This window comes from Bufo bufo, chromosome 1 (genome assembly GCF_905171765.1).
Source record: "Bufo bufo chromosome 1, aBufBuf1.1, whole genome shotgun sequence".
Classification (NCBI taxonomy): Eukaryota; Metazoa; Chordata; class Amphibia; order Anura; family Bufonidae; genus Bufo; species Bufo bufo.
Genome location: NC_053389.1, coordinates 268,656,891 through 268,674,379, shown reverse-complemented (window position 1 = coordinate 268,674,379; position 17,489 = coordinate 268,656,891). Strand labels below are relative to the sequence as shown.

Sequence of the window (17,489 nt, the reverse complement as noted above, 5' to 3'; positions counted from 1 at the left end):
ACAGGTCCGGGATCAGAGGAAGCGGATAAGGATCACGAATAGTGATACTGTTCAGCTCCCTGAAATCCAGACAAGGTCTTAAAGAACCATCTTTTTTCTTAACAAAGAATAAACCAGCGGCAACAGGTGACTTCGAGGGTCGTATGTGTCCTTTTCTCAAACTCTCAGAGATATAAGCCCGCATAGCGACCCTCTCAGGTTGGGAGAGATTGTATAAACGAGATTTAGGCAGCTTGGGATGAGATTAATAGGGCAATCATACTCCCTGTGCGGAGGCAAACCCTGAACTCCACTCTCAGAGAAGACATCCAAAAATTCAGAGAGGAAAGGTGGTACAGTCTTAGTAGAAACCTCAGAAACAGATGTTATGAGGCAATTCTCTCTGCAAAAGTTACTCCAACCATTTATTTGCCTCGCTTGCCAATCAATGGTGGGGTTATGTTTAGTAAGCCAGGGTAGCCCCAACACTAGAGGAGTAGGCAAACCGCTAAGGACGAAACATGACACATCCTCAACATGAGCATCACTCACAATTAAACGGATATTGTGAACTATGCCCTTTAATGATTTCTGAGAAAGTGGAGATGAATCAATAGCAAAAACAGGAATATCCCTTCCCAAAGTGCATACCTGGAAACCATGAGTTATTGCAAATTGATAATCAATGAGGTTGACAGCTGCTCCACTATCCACAAAAATCTCACAAATAATGCTCTTGCTCTCTAGCGCCACCCTAGCAGGCAGGACAAAACGGGAACTACAAGCAAACGGAAAACCTTCAATCTCCGCCTCAACCCTGCCAATAGTAACAGACGGAACATTTTTAAAAGATTTTTTCCTTTTTGTCTCTTTATTACTCCCAGAAAACTGCCTGAATCTCCTTGAGGGACAAACATTTGCCAAATGATTTATACCTCCACAACAAAAGCAAACCCTCCCATGCGGGCTGAATCTTCTATTGTCAGAGGCAATCAACCCCAGCTGCATGGGCTCCTGCTCAGAAGGGGCTGACAGCGACTGAGACTCCTGCGCACAGAATGAGACCGCTGCACTGTTCCGAGACTGAGTAGGACAGGAAGGAGAGATCTCTCGTCTCTCTCTAAGACGCCTGTCAATACAAACGGCCTGAGACATAGCAGAGTCCAAGGAGATAGGCCTCTCATGAAAGGAAAATGCATCTTTCAATCCCTCTGAAAGACCATGGCAAAATTGACTTCGGAGTGCAGCATCATTCCAACCAGTATCAGCTGCCCATCTCCGAAATTCGGAGCAGTATATCTCTGCGGATTGTTTACCCTGGCATAACAGACGTAGTCTAGACTCAGCCAGAGCAATACGATCCGGATCATCATATATCTGACCCAGGGCTAAAAAGAATTCATCCACTGAGCGAAGGGGCCGTGCCTCCTCCGGTAGCGAAAAGGCCCAAGACTGACCGTTACCCCTGAGCAGCGATACAATGATCCCCACCCTCCGTTCTTCATCACCAGAAGAATGGGGAAGAAGGCGAAAATGGAGTTTGCAAGCCTCTTTAAAACGCACAAAATTCTCACTACCCCCAGAGAACGTATCCGGGAGCGAGACCTTGGGCTCAGCACAAACTCCATGAACGCAAGCTGAACCGGTCACTTGAAACTGAGAAAAAATCCTACGGAGATCAGCTACCTCCAATGAAAGACCCTGGAGGCGTTCAGCCAAAAGTGAAACCGGATCCATGCTTGAGACGGTTTTGGCGGCTGATAATGTCACGGATGGTGTACAGGAAACAAGACAATACCATATAAACAATGTCTCTCTGGATCCACAACTAAGGAACAAAGGGAGACCCCTGCAATAGAGCTGCCGCTCTCCCTCACTGCTCAGCCTATGCGAACACCCCAAAGGTGGATGGCCGCATATCCACGTTCCTCGGCTATCTATTACCTGAAGACCCTACAATAGTGAAGGGACACGACCACCGGCTCCCTACACTGACACGGAGGGAGTCAGGGTCACCTGGATCCAGAAAAGACAAAAACATAAATACATAAACAGCACTTATCTGCAGACGACTGACGACTGAGGACTGGGAACTGGGAACAGCATGCACACACACTCCAGGAAGTTGTATCAGCCGCACACTACTGCATTATGGGGAGGAACTTAAAGGGTAGCGATCAGTCTGACTGCATGACAGCTGAGATAGACTAACGAGATGAGAAACTAAACCAAAACAAAGAAATTCAAGGAGGAGGATCTGAGAAGCTCCTGTGAGCGCTTCTCAGCTGTCTGGCTGTGACAGCCATCTTCCAAAAGTCTTTGCCTCACTGTGCGTGCAGATGCGCTCACACCTGCCTGCTGCACTTCCTGAGCAAGCTCTGCACTGGTGGCACTCCGATCCCGCAGCTGAATCCTCTTTAGGAGACGATCCTGGCGCTTGCTGGACTTTCTTGGACGCCCTGAAGCCCTCTTAACAAGAATTGAACCTCTTTCCTTGAAGTTCTTGATGATCCTATAAATTGTTGATTGAGGTGCAATCTTAGTAGCTACAATATCCTTGCCTGTGAAGCCATTTTTATGCAACACAATGATGGCTGCACGCGTTTCTTTGCAGGTCACCATGGTTAACAATGGAAGAACAATGATTTCAAGCATCACCCTCCTTTTGACATGTCAAGTCTGCCATATTAACCCAATCAGCCTGACATAATGATCTCCAGCCTTGTGCTCTTCAACATTCTCACCTGAGTTAACAAGACGATTGGTGAAATGATCTCAGCAGGTCCTTTAATGACAGCAATGAAATGCAGTGGAAAGGTTTTTTTGGGATTAAGTTAATTTTCATGGCAAAGAAGGACTATGCAATTTATCTGATCACTCTTCATAACATTCTGGAGTATATGCAAATTGCTATTATAAAAACTTAAGCAGCAACTTTTCCAATTTCCAATATTTATGCATTTCTCAAAACTTTTGGCCACGACTGTATATTAGAGGAAGGGAATATATTACAAGGGATCAAAATAGGCCAGAAAGAGGTTCGCACATCCTTATTTGCAAATGACCTGCTCCTATTTATGGCAGATCCGACTGAACATCTGGAGGGGGTACTGAAATTATTGCACTCCTTTGGTCCAGTTTCTGGCTTTAAAATAAACGTAGACAAATGTGTACTTATGCCCCTAGGAGTCAGGAAGGTGGAATCCAAATGGCCTTATCCAGGCTGCCCAATCGCAGTATCGGGGAACTATATTACCTATCTGGGAATAAAAATTGGGAGAACCCCCACTTCCGGTTATAATCTTAATTATCCGCCGTTATTCAAAACTATCATTAGAGACTTGGAAAGATGGAGAACCCTTCCATTATCGCTGACAGGAAGGGGTCATTTAATAAAAATGATATGCTTCCAGAAATTGTTATACCCCCTCCAGACATTGCCTCTGTTACTGAAGCATTCGGATGTTAAAATTCTTAACTCAGCGTTCACAAAGTTTTTATGGGCAGGGAAACGGACAAAAATAGCATGGTTTAAATTGATACTACCCAGAGAAAGAGGAGGCCTGAACTTGCCAAATATCAGAATGTACAACCTTGCATGCCTGTTTAGGCATTGCATTGACTGGGTCTACAAAACCCATTATCATTCCAATTATGCATTAGAACAACAACTAGATATAAGATGGCCCTTGGTGAATCTACTACACTCTAAGAGACAGGTTTTACCGCCTCATTTAAAACACTCAATTACCATTAGGGACACTATGATAGCTTGGAAGGAGACTCGGAAACTTTCCAAAAAGGTCCTACCTGCTTTCTAGGGAGGTTAACTTGTGGCGACACCCAGAGTTCCCTCAAGGCACTCAAAATAAAATGTTCAAAACCTGGAAAGAACTGGGTATTGCTACTCTCCTGGACATACTCCACGTGCCAGAGAAAAGATATTTGACATTCTCAGAGTTGTCTACCAAATATAACCTAAGTGCAGGCCATTACCTGGCCTACCAACAGGTTTTCAGTTTCGGCAAACATAGGTTACTGGATGGTATGCCACAGAGGCTCTAAGAGGTACCTTGGGGAAGCTCAATATAGGCGATTAATGTGGAGGAACCTTTGGCTTTGATTTTGAATTAGAATTAGTAAAATTTGGGACATCCTAGGGGGCTAGGGAGGGGGGGGGGGGAGGGGTGGGAAAGGTTCTAACTTTAACTTTTGTTCTTATATCTCCGAAATGATATTGGTTTGTCATTGATTTATTTGACATGGAAAATATTTGTTCACATTTTGCTATGATTAGTGGTATGTTGCTTTTATATATCTTGAAAAAAAACTGCAAACACATCCAAACTGCATAGCGGTCTTTCCATTGTAGTTCTAAATATACATCAACTGCTATGTGAAAGCATACCCTTATGCAGCATGACATACATTAAAGGGGTTTTCCGGTTTGCATCAACATTATTATTATTGCTCCTATCTTCTGTTCTAGGCTGTGGTCACATGGCCATGTCCATGCAGATCTTTCCTGTGATGTTATGTCCATCTCCATGTCAAAGCAGCAACAGGGGCAGTGATAAGGGAGGAGTGTCCATGTAACTAGCTGGTGGGAGGAGCTATAAACTAGCTGGGTGTTGTTAGAGGCAGTGATAGTGCAGTGTCTATGTAACCAGCTGGTGGGAGGAGCTATAAACTAGCTGGGTGTTGTTAGGGGCAGTGATAGTGCAGTGTCTATGTAACCAGCTGGTGGGAGGAGCTATAAACTAACTGGATACAGATGGCGACATAAAGAAGATGGCCGCTACGGAGTCACAATGCCCTTTGGCATCAACAGGGCTAGACACATAGCATTCTAAAGCTGCCCATACATTTGAGATATCACATTGTGGCCGATCACTCATCCATGAGACCATTTGCACGAATGGCCGACTTTTATCTCATGTGTGTGGGCACCTAAGGCTGCAGGCCCAAACAATGACTTGAGTGAAGGGACAACCCCTTCGCTTTAATTACTGAACCATGATGCTACAGAGGAAACCCCTATAGGACAGGATAATGTTACATGTCACTTCATAATTAATCAACAGGGGAGCTACAATGTTTTACCAGAAGGACTATGGGCTGGTGCTGAGTTCGAAGCAAGGCGGAAATACATTTGTTATTCTAGAAAATACTACAATTAAACCATGACCTCCACACAGGTGGCTGCCATATGCTTCTAATGGACACACAATCTCAGTCATAATAGGATACTGTAGAATCTAGAAGAGCTGTACCTTTAAGACCATTTCTACAGAAGTGTGAACAAGGTCTGAATCACCCCCCCCCCAAATGGTAACACCCAGCTGGACCTTCATTTCTAGTAATTAATTCAGAAGTTCTAGCAGGTACAACAGAGAGTCATAAGAATAGGTGCTTCAGAGTTGTTATTACAAGGGGGAGACAAATAGTTGCTAAAACAGACGCATCAGGAGAGGTCAGAGGTCCTCTCTAACGCCTCTCTGCAGTAAAAATTCAACCAAATTCTTGTACAGCAATTTCTGGTTGTCTTCTGCGACCTGCTGGCCCCTAAAGTTATAAGCCTTGTCTCCTCATTGCATCATTAGGCAGGTCTGGAAAAGCAGACTGTCACCCTAATGGAAACAGAACAATGTTTCTGAAAGCTATTGTACAGTACAAATACTTATCCCCTATCCACAGGATAAAAGTCTGATCAGCGGCAGTCTGAACGATGGGCCCACCACTGATCATGAAAATGGGGGCCTTGTGTTGGTGGTCACACATGTGCGCAGCTACCAGATTCAACTCTATGGGGCTGCCAGACACAGCAGAGTACAAGCGCTTACATGTTCCTAGATTCACAAGGTCTCGATATATGACCAACAAGAAATGCCCTCTTTATATAAGGTCCTATTTGATATAATTCCAGAAAGCCATTAGGACCCATAGGGCACAATCCTAAATAGCTATCACTGTAAGACATGGCATTCATGTATGAATGGGACGTCACCTGAAAGCTGCCATTCTGATGTACTCCGAGACCTACCATCCAGATAGAGCCAGTTCTATTTAGCTCAGCACAATGCTCCGAAATATTTACTTTGGAAAGTTTCCTCCTACCAGAGGGACACCTGTCTAGACCATTTGATAGTACTACACATACAGGTAGGGCTGAAACGATTCATCGATTTAATCGATGTAATCGAGGCAAAAAAATCCTCGATGCAGTTTTTCTGCATCGAGGATTCGTTTAAATCACATGACCACGGAGCGTGAGTGAAATTAAGCTTCTCACTCACTGCTCTATGGCCTCCCGTCGGCACCGCGCTGCAGGACCTTGCGTTCACACATCGTCAGTGCGCTGGATGACGCTGTGTGTGACATCAGGTCCCCAGTGCATGCTGGGATGAAGATGCGTCTCCTGCGGACTCCGTGTGTCGGCGCACTCTGCACTGAAAGGTAAGTATAAAGTTAGCGGGGGGGGGGGGGGGGGGGGCGGTAAATTGGTGGCACCTGTGATTTGGCATGGGGAAATGGGGGCACCTGTGATTTTGCATGGGCTGGGGAAAACGGGAGCACCTGTGATTTGGCATGGGGAAATGTGGGCAGCTGTGGTTTGGCATGTATAAAGTTATTGGCGGGGGCACCTGTGATTTGGCATGTATAATGTTATTGGCGTTAGAGGGGTTAATGGGAGCACCTATGATTTGCCATGTATAAAAGTATTGGGGGGGGTAGAGGGGTTAATGGGGGCACCTGTGATTAGGCATTCGGAAGGTTAATCTGGGGGAGTGGGGGACATGGTGGATGGCATGGAGGAACTGGGAAAGGGGGACATCATGGCAATCTGGATGCAGGGGCTGATGTCAGTGCCATCATGGGGGCACTAGGGGACATGGCATGGAGGGGCTGCTGATCTGATGGCACTGAGGGACATGGTGGATGGCATGGAGGAACTGGGAAAGGGGGACATCATGGCAATCTGGATGCAGGGGCTAATGTCAGTGCCATCATGGGGGCACTAGGGGACATGGCATGGAGGGGCTGCTGATCTGATGGCACTGAGGGACATGGTGGATGGCATAGGAGGCACTGGGGAAGGGGGACATCATGGCAATCTGGATGCAGGGGCTGATGGCAGTGCCATCATGGGGGCACTAGGGGACATGGCATGGAGGGGCTGCTGATCTGATGGCACTGAGGGACATGGTGGATGGCATAGGAGGCACTGGGGAAGGGGACATCATGGCAATCTGGATGCAGGGGCTGATGGCAGTGCCATCATGGGGGCACTAGGGGACATGGCATGGAGGGGCTGCTGATCTGATGGCACTGAGGGACATGGTGGATGGCATAGGAGGCACTGGGGAAGGGGGACATCATGGCAATCTGGATGCAGGGGCTGATGGCAGTGCCATCATGGGGGCACTAGGGGACATGGCATGGAGGGGCTGCTGATCTGATGGCACTGAGGGACATGGTGGATGGCATAGGAGGCACTGGGGAAGGGGGACATCATGGCAATCTGGATGCAGGGGCTGATGGCAGTGCCATCATGGGGGCACTAGGGGACATGGCATGGAGGGGCTGCTGATCTGATGGCACTGAGGGACATGGTGGATGGCATAGGAGGCACTGGGGAAGGGGGACATCATGGCAATCTGGATGTAGGGGCTGATGGCAGTGCCATCATGGGGGCACTAGGGGACATGGCATGGAGGGGCTGCTGATCTGATGGCACTGGGGGACATGGTGGATGGCATAGGAGGCACTGGGTAAGGGGGACATCAAGGCAATCTGGATGGAGGGGCTGATGGCAGTGCCATCATGGGGGCACTGGGGAACATGGCATGGAGGGGCTGCTGAACTGATGGGAAAGGGGGACATTTTTATAAAGCAATACATTATTTTAAGAAGGTTTTTCTTATTAGATTACTCGATGAATCGAGAAATATAATCGATAGAATACTCGATTACTAAAATATTCGTTTACTGCAGCCCTACATACAGGAATCCATTCTAAAATGAAAACTGTATGAACGTTAAAGGGATTGTCCAGTTCACTATCCCTATTTTTTAATACCCTATTAGGGAATTCAGAGTTAACCCTCTCAGAACTGTGTGATTTTTTTTTTTTTTACTCCCGGTCTTCCAGGAGTCATCACTTTTTTTAAGTTTTCCCTTCACATACCCAAATAAGGGCTTGTTTGTATTTTGTAGGACATGTACTTTTTAGGCGCACCATTTAATATTATATACAGTGTAGTGGGAGGCTGGAGAAAAATTCCAAATCGGGTGGAATTGGAAAAAAAAACAAAAAAACTTCCACCATAGTTTTATGGGTTTAGTTTTTTATGGCGTTCCTTATGAGGTAAAATTGACCTGTGCCCTTTATTTGCAGGTGATCTGTAGTGATGCCAGAGTGTGATGACTTTTTGATCACTTTTTATTCCATTTTTTGAGACAACAAAAAATGGCAAGTTATCTATTTAGATGTTTTTTTTTCAGTTACAGGGACATTTTGGGACATGATGATGCCTATGATGTTTATTTTTATTATGAGGAAAGGGGGCAATTTCAATTTTTATATATTTTTAAAACCATTTTTTTCCCTTTTTTAAGCCCCCTAAGGGACCCGAACATGCCATCCTCATGAACAAGCCCATTATTTTCAATAGGAATTTTGTAATACCTTATGTGCCCTGAAGTAGTGCTGTAGAAAAACCGAACACTTGCTGCCAGGTTCCCCACAGTTGGTTGATTGTTGGGAGTCCTAGCAACAGGACGCCTTGTGATATGCTCATCCAACTAAAAGACATACAGGGTAATGTGTCAACTTTGTACACCATGTTCCTGGCATACATATAACACCGAAATTGCTACTATTTGCTGGTTTCTACCCCCCTCAACACTTTTCCCAAAAGTCGGCAGGGTGTGGGTGGGAGGAGACAAGCTGTGGGTGGTACTTCCGCTGCCCGATTCATGTAATAACATGTGCGCCAGAAAACTGATGGACATTAGACCAGAAATCTACGCCAGCTCCCTTGCTGGTGTAGATTTCTTTTTCTGGTGCACGGAGCTACCATCGATGCACTAAAATTCTTATCTTCTGGTGCACTGTACTCCATTAGGGTTTGCGATTTAGACTGGTGCAAGGAACGCCATTGTCCAAAACAGACAACCCCTTTCAACGACATGTCCACCAGAATCCTTAAATCCAGCTTTTCCAGAATCCTGATAGACACATTTGTCTAGTGAGACTGTAATCATAGTGCTGCAGAACCAGACAGGACCATGCGGGACTTTAGGAAAGCTGTGTGGGGCTGTAATGACAACCACATAAGGTGTGTCTATGGAGGTTGTTAGAGGTGGGAGCAGGAGGCTGAGAGTGTCTTCACTGGATTGCCTCGCAGTAACCCCTGAGTTTTAACTAGGTGACAGTGCAGCGCGGGCCGGGAAGACAGGGGAGCGCGACTTCTGCCGGAGATGAAGAGGCGCTGCGGCGCCGGAGAGGTAAGTGGAGTTTTTTTATTTTATTCTGATCTGAGGTCTGATGGGGGTTAGAAATAAAGGGCTGATCTGAGGTCTGATGGGGGTATGACATTAAGGGCTGATCTGAGGTCTAATGGGGGTCTGACATAGAGGGCTGATGGGGTTCTGACATGAAGGGCTGATATGGGGGTCTGATGTGATGTACCGATATTTTGGGGGGTCTGATCTGAGGATCTGATATGAGGTCTGATGAAAAATATTTTTTCTTATTTTCCTCCTCTTAAATCTGGGGTGCATCTTATCATCTGGTGCGTCTTATAAAGCGAAAAATACGGGTATTTCATAGATATCAATGAGCCATCGAGGAAATGCATAAACTTACATGGTCTCTTTTTTTTTCTGGCTCTGGTCTGGTTAATAGAAGAGTCTCAATTAGAAATTCTCTACTCATGCCGTGTCCACCCAAGCCATTCCTTTCAGCAGCTCTTACGTCTGGCAGACAGAGGGGGTTCCTGGTTAGGGGAGTGCTCTCTAGGATGTCCATATTCCTCATTAGGATAATTTGCCAGACTGTACTTCTACATACAGATTCTGGACCCAACTGTATACATCTATGTAAATAACCAGTGCAGACTGATGTACTGATTTATCAGGGGCTAATGGGACATGGGTCGCATCCTTGAATGCTAACATTGTGGTGACATAGTGAGGAACAGGGATGGGACCAATCTAAACTGGGGCAGCAGCCCCTATAGGACATATGTATTATGTTGATATTAAAAAGGTTACCCATTTTCATACACCCCATTAGGTAATTCTGGAGTGAAGAGCAGTTACAATCGGCGCCTCTCTTTTGAGGACCTGTCCATTCCTGTATTGCACAGACAACCCACTGATTTCATTGTGCACTGTGTAATACTTAATGTCTCCTGTGGAGGCGCTGCAGGGAAACTGAGCATTTACTGCCAGGTTCCTCAAAGATTACAACTGATCACTGAAGTTCACAGTAGGAGGACACTGTGAGGAGCTTATTGTCAAGAGACCCTTCTAACAGGTAGGAACTGTCTAAAGCGGAGAACCCCTTTTACATTAGTTACGTTACGTATTATAGAGCCGTTACCACTGTCATCCAAAGTTTCTATCACTTTCCATCACAGTCACAGGCATGTATGGAATGGAATGTATCATCTAGATCTGCTGTATGACTGGCTTATAGGGGCTAGTGATAGCAGTCAAATATGTGTCAATGTGTCCAACAAGATCCCCATCTGCAGGTTTTTTGCCTTCCTCTGGGTCAGCTTGCAGGATGACGGGCCGAACTGGATGGGCAGGTGTCTTTTTTCGGCCTATGTTGTGTACTATTCCAGAGTAGATTTACTGTTCTGCAGTAGATTACGTACCAAGTCCAATTGCTAAACATACAGGTCACTAAAGAACTAAATCATTAACCTGAGGCAAGAACAGGGACCGATACAATAACCAGAGGTGGGATGACATCAGTTGAGACACTTTCTAGTCCAGAGACCCCCCCACACACACACACACTAGTCACGCATGCAATGCATTTTCACATACAATCTGAAAACACATCCAGTTTAATTACAGAGCTGACTGAAATTCCTACGTTAGGTACGGTATATGTTGACATGGAAGCAGAAGATGGTTCACAGTACAGTGGTCCCTCAAGTTACAATATTATTGGTTCCAGGACAACCATTGTATATTGAAACCATTGTAAGTTGAGTAATTGGTTCCAAAGCCCAAACATTTCATCCATGACAAGAGAAAATGAAGATTTAAGAAAAATAAGCAGATAATTAAGACAGATAAAGCAAGTCCTTACATATAACAGTCAGGAATAGCTGCTAACTAGTAACTAATACAGATATTTTACCAGAGGAGGGGTCTGGATTGGTTGGATCTGGGTCTGAGACATTGTATGTGGAGTCTAGTTTCAACTTACGATGGGTCAGAAAAGACCATTGCATGTTGAAAATATTGTATCCTGAGGCCATTGCATCTTGAGAGATCACTATATATCTATGTAGATTTGTTGTTTCGGAGCCTGGAAAACCTGGGTGACAATTACTGTGGAAGCTGTAAGGTGTCCATGATGGTTATAACCCAATAACAGATAGAGTGCTGAATGACTGGCTGTAAATGTCCACCATTGAACATCATTTTGTTGTGCTGATCGGTTTCTTGATATACCTTTTAGGCTACGTTCTCCGTATCTGGCATAACCAGATAATGCCGGATCCCCATTGACTACAATGGAATCCAACGGGGATCTGGCCAAGACTCTGAGTCCGGCCAAAAGCTGGCATTCATGTCGGAAAGTGGCTGTATCCTCATCGGATCCCATTGTAGTCAATGGGGATCTGACGGTCTCCGGCATTATCTTGCTATGCCGGATGTGGTGAACTCTGGCAGGCTGGTCCTCTGCCGGAACAGCCTGATGGATTTCATAATGCTTCTGTGAATGTAGCCTAGGATGGTCACAGCTCAACTTTTCTGATACAAAGCTATAAATACCCTTCACAGACTAAGGGCTCATTCAGAGAGCTGTATGCTGTCAGCAAAAATGCGGATCCCTTTTTTTTTTTTTTTTTGCTGACAATTGAGCATGTCTGCAAAAAAAATGGATTGCATTTTTGCTGACCCATAGACTTCAATGGGGCCATGTCCTGATTTTCACTGACAAGTATAGGACATGTTTTATTTGTTTTGCGGAGCTGTAGAACAGAAGAAAAGGGCCCCATAGAAGTGAATGGGTCTGCATCTAATCCGCAAAAAAACGGATCCGCATTTTTGCAGACAGCATACGGCCGTCTGAATGAATCCATAGGGGCAGATTTTTCATTGCAAATGCAAATTCCATACACCACATTTATTAAGGGATTTAGATCCCATCCATGCAGGAAGTTGACTGGAAATCCAATGACTGCCCGGGAGCTGAGACGGGGCAGCGAGGACCAAGTGAGTACGGATTTCTCCACAGGTCCCACCAGATTGGGGGGGGGGTCGATTAAAAAAAGAAAACCTGGACAACCCCTTTAAAGAGAACAGTTTGACTGTCTGCAGTCACCACTAGGGGGAGCTTACTGCATGCTGTGTTATTATGGCAGTAAGCTTCAGTTTGTAGGAACCAGGGGCATACACAGTTTTCATAGAGCCCCACAGCAAAACTGAGCAACGGTCCCCCACTCCACCCAGTTTCCCAGTATGTGTGCTTGAAACGTTCCCAGGCAATATGGAATACAAAGCACGCCTCCCCAGATTTCTGACAAAGAAACTCCTATGATGAAAAAAGTGGAACAGGTGCTTCACAAATATGGCACTCATTCTGAACACCATATTTCTCAATGTCTGCGTTCATGCCACTCCTAGGAACGTTCATTCCTGATCATCAGTTTGTGTGAAAGGGCCCTTAAGCAGGATTTATATGGCAAGCAATTATTGTGAAGGGACCATTTCTTCCTAATTATTGCCTGCTCATTAGTGGAGATAAGAGCCGCATTTACTTGCAGCCGGGCCCGCTTCTGCTATAGGGGGGAGATGAGTCTCTTGCCTCAGATGGCAGCTGCCATGCCTCTGAGGGGGTGGCAGTTCCTCATGTCCCGCCGTTCAGCCTCATAGGCCTCAGACCACTGGTGTAAATCTGCCATTAGATTTTGGGCAATGTTGATTGTTTCCCAGCCTTGATACCTTTACTCAGGGACCCACTGATAACATTCATAGATATGTATGAAAATGAATGTAAACACAAGACAAAGTCATGGGGAGAGCCACGCCATGCTGCCTCCGAGATGCAGATATGCGTTGACAGTGGGCACAAGCAGCGGCTTGTAGCTTCTTTTGACTATCTGATAAACTAGCTTACCAAAGTGTCTGCAATCAGTGGCTCTCCAGTTGTGAGGAAACTACAACTCCCAGCATGGCCCGACAGCCACTGGCTCTAGTACAAGGCAAATGTAAGTAAATGGTGAAGTGTCAGTCTGGTGTACATTTCACTGCACGGTTTAAATAATTGATGGGATCCCAACCTTAGAAGGCATATTCATTTCCATTTTCCCTCTGAGGAGTTGTTGACCCTGAAGATACTTGATCTTAGCAGGGCTCCTCAGTATTAAAATCTAAAGGAACACTCCAGAACCAATACACAGTTGTATGCCTAGTGCAGGCTTAAAGAGGTAGTCTGTTTGTTAAAAGTTAAAGGAGTTCTGCACTTTGTTTAAACTGATGATCTATCCTCTGGAAAGATCATTAGCATCTGACCGGCGGGGGTCCCAGGTCAGCTCTGTTCACTTGAATGGAGCTTAGCCGCGCCCAGGCCAGTTGATACTAGTCGTGACGTCACTGGGCCGGCGGTAAACAGCGAGAAGGCCGCGACGCTGCTGGAGCGCCGCTGCCTTCTCAAACAGCTGATCGGCGGGGGCCCCGGGTGTCGGACTCCCGCCGATCAGATGCTGATGATCTATCCAGAGGATAGATCATCAGTTTAAACAAACTGCAGAACCCCTTTAAACTCTATCCATAGGGGATATCTATTAGATCAATGGTGGTCTTACTGTTGGAAGCCCCACGATCATGAGAATGGGTACCCTGTACCCCCCAAAAGAATAGATCGTCAGGTTGGGCAGGCGAACTGCAGCTCTATTAATTTCTAAGGGAGTTCTGGAAATAGCAGAGTGCTGTACTCTGCTGTCTCCAGAACTCCCAAAAAGATGAATGGAGTAGTAGAGTGCATGCTCGATCGGCCACGACATTCGTTTTAGGGGGCTTTCAGGGGTATGGGCTACCAGCAGTAGGACCCCCACTGATCTAATAGTTATCCCCTATCCACCAGAACACCCCATTTAAGGGGGCAGGGCACAACACACATTCTCTCTGTAGTGATATCTGAACCCCATGCTCTAGGTGTTAAATGTCTCCAATGTCTCCGTTTTACCTGGAGTTTTCCTTCAAACTATGTCCTAGGATAAGAATTCTCTAGTAACCATCATTAGTGAGGGTCCTATCTACCCAGATTTAAGGGTGCACAACAATAAGGTGGTAATATAGGGGGTGCTCGAGAGTTAAATATCGATAACCTATCCTCCTTAATATCAATACCAAATGTTATTTAAAGGGTTGTATTCATTCTTGAATGGAGCTGAGCTGTAATATCAGACATAGCCTATGGACAAAAGAGGAGCTGCTTCTCAAAGACAAAAAGGGAGACATTTCACTGAATCAGTTACTAATGTAGGGAGATTACCACTGACATATTCTACATTCCTGACAACCTGGTTTCCCTTAAGCTGGGTTTACCGGATAACCGGATCCCCATTGACTAGAATGGGATGTGACGGAGATCCAGCAGATTTCCAGCATATATGCATGCAGCAGCTTTTGTCTGGCCGAATGCCGGTTTATATGCCAAAAATCAACCAGATCCCCTTTCTAGTCAATGAGGATCCTGCGGTGCTCGTCAGTATCTGCCTATGCCAGATATGGTGAATTCCGGGAGTCGGTTCCTTCGCCAGAAGAGACTGTCAGAGTTGACAATGCATATGTGAACCCAGCCTTCATGAAGCACTTTTAGAGCCAATCTTCACAACTCAACAGTCTGGGGACATGATCAATCCAGCGATATAGACAGAAAGAGTTAATTGTCAAAACAAATTGACTCTGAATGAAGAAGATGGGCCGATACATTTTGGGGCAGTTCTATTATTTGGTCAGACCGTCCCTTTGAAATAAATGGGGGACCAAGGTCAAAAGAAGCTGACCCACACTGATGGTTGAATGCATAGTCTTCAAAGGTCAGCTGAGGGGCATTCTGAGGAAGAACTGGGCCAAGGTGAGACCATAAGGTCCACAGAGATATTAATCAAACGCTAAGGCGGGAGGGAGCTGGCAGAGACAGCCGACGGCTGAACGATCAATCATCCGACAGTTAGTGAATGTGTATGGGGTAGCCTTAAAGGGGTATTCCCATCAATTAGGTCTTAGTCATAGAAGACCGAATTGGTCGAAACACATCAGAAGATGACAACTATGGAGACATGTGCTGTATGATCAGTGTTTCAAAGGAAGAAATAAAGTACATTTTAATTTCCTTCGCTGGATCCATCCCTTGTTTTTGCCATTTCGTTCAGGAGTCTAGAGTTGGATTATATTCTGGCCACCTGACGGAGCTGGACACACGTACACGTGTAAAACATTTCTCTGTACTTCTATATATACAGTCAAATCCAAACCTTTTACTGCTGGATTTTCTCACAGATTTTGTTGCAGAAATTTCCGTGACTGAAAATCCCTTCCATTCATTTGAATGTGTCAGCAAGCAGGTGGATTTCTGCAAACCTCAGCGGTGGAAATCTGCAGCGTGTGAAGGCGTCCTAACACCCCTTCTGGATTTGGCTTACAAAGTGGCCTAAAGGGGGTCATCTTCTCAAAAGGGGTGGTCTTCTGGAGAGTCTGCAGTTACAAAGATTTATATTTCATGGCCAAAGAATCAATGTGAAATCCAAAACCTTCTGAAACACTCGAATCAGCAATACTGGAACAGAAAGCCGTCCGTCACGATTCACTACTGATCCGCCATAGTCGGCATGACGCTTGTGTGAACAGAGCCTTACGGAAATGGTGCTCTCTGGATGATGGACGTCAGCAGACGTCCAGTAACAGATGTATACAGTGACGTATAACCTCCTACATACACAGCGAAAGTAAACCGGACCCTGATCTTTTCAATGCACCCACATCAGAAAACTGAATAAACCCTCCAAGAAACATTGTGAAAACTACTGATATTGGTCAGGCTGGCCAACATGAGGAGGTCAAATAGCAGCAGCAGTGCTGTAGAACTACAAGTCCCTGCTGCCTTCACAGGTTAGATTAGGACCACCATAAAGTGGACAACTCATGGAAAGTAATGAAAAGCTGAAAGAACTTTACTTCCTGTCCCCCTGGGCAGACCCCTGTATACTTCTGGAAACTATGGGGGGTCCTTGTATCAGTCCCAACACAGGGAGCACTGGGTGGGACACGTGACGCGGTGAGATACAATGTATCAGAGTGCGGGGGACACGTGACGCGGTGTGATACAATGTATCAGCCTGGACGATGTCGGCTTCCCTTACCTCATCCTTCCGGCGACTCACTGCGATCTGATTGGGTCAGATGTCGGGGGCACCGGAGGCATTTAAAATGTGATCGGTGGTCGGAAGTTCCAGACTCCGGGAATTATTGGAGGCAGCAAACAGCAGGAAACGGAAACTCCAAAGAGAGAGCGAGCGCCGGGGAGCGTGAGAGAGAGTGCGAGAGGGGGGAGACCTGAGTCACTCACACACAGCTGGAAAGTCTGACAGGCAGAGGGTGGGCTCAGACGGAGCGGCAACTAAATGGTTAACAAGGACATCATTCTCGCTGCTGAATCGATCATTTAGAATTCTGTCAAGTCTACTTGATGAACTCCCAACTGGTGGGCTACCTGTTCTCTAGTATCAAAAGGAGGGTATGAATAATAAGAGAAGGGGGGCGATAAATCCAGTATTGTACAATACAGACCGCCATGACTCTTTTGGAGGGACAGTCTCTCTCTTTTTCCACAAACTAATAAACGTACTAACGATGGCCCTGATTAGGGAAGAGTGAACTTGTGTTTCAAGTTCGGTGTACAAGGTTCAGGTTTAGTGTTGAGCGAACTTGTGTTTTAAGTTCGGCGTCTAAAGTTCGGGTTCGGGTTATCGAACAGAATTTAGAATCCATAACGGGATACTTCAATAACCTGAACTTGAACTTTAGACGCCGAACTTAAAACACAAGTTCGCTCGACACTATTCAGGTTATCTAAGAATTCCGTTATGGATAAGTTAAAGGGGTTGTCCAGGTTCAGAGCTGAACCCGGACATACCCATCATTTCACCCAGGCAGCCCCCCTGATATTAGCATCGGAGCCCAGCAGTGTGTTCGGTGACGTCACCGGCTCTGATGGGCGGGCTTTAGCGCTGCCCTAGCCGTTTTACAGTCTA

At 45.8% G+C, this 17,489-nt stretch overlaps 1 protein-coding gene across 2 annotated transcripts in view; it reads right to left on the bottom strand.

The window, feature by feature from the left end:
- LOC120986962 (solute carrier family 45 member 3-like) overlaps positions 1–16,949 on the bottom strand; it is a 47,533-nt gene extending 30,584 nt beyond the window's left edge. Inside the window, exon 1 of one of the 2 annotated variants that reach the window (XM_040415643.1) lies at positions 16,599–16,949. The gene's annotated coding sequence lies outside the window, so the exon portion shown is untranslated. Of the gene's footprint in view, positions 1–13,351; positions 13,422–16,598 lie in introns of those variants that run through there. The other variant, XM_040415644.1, reaches the window with a different exon arrangement.
- Between the last annotated feature and the right edge of the window lie 540 nt (positions 16,950–17,489).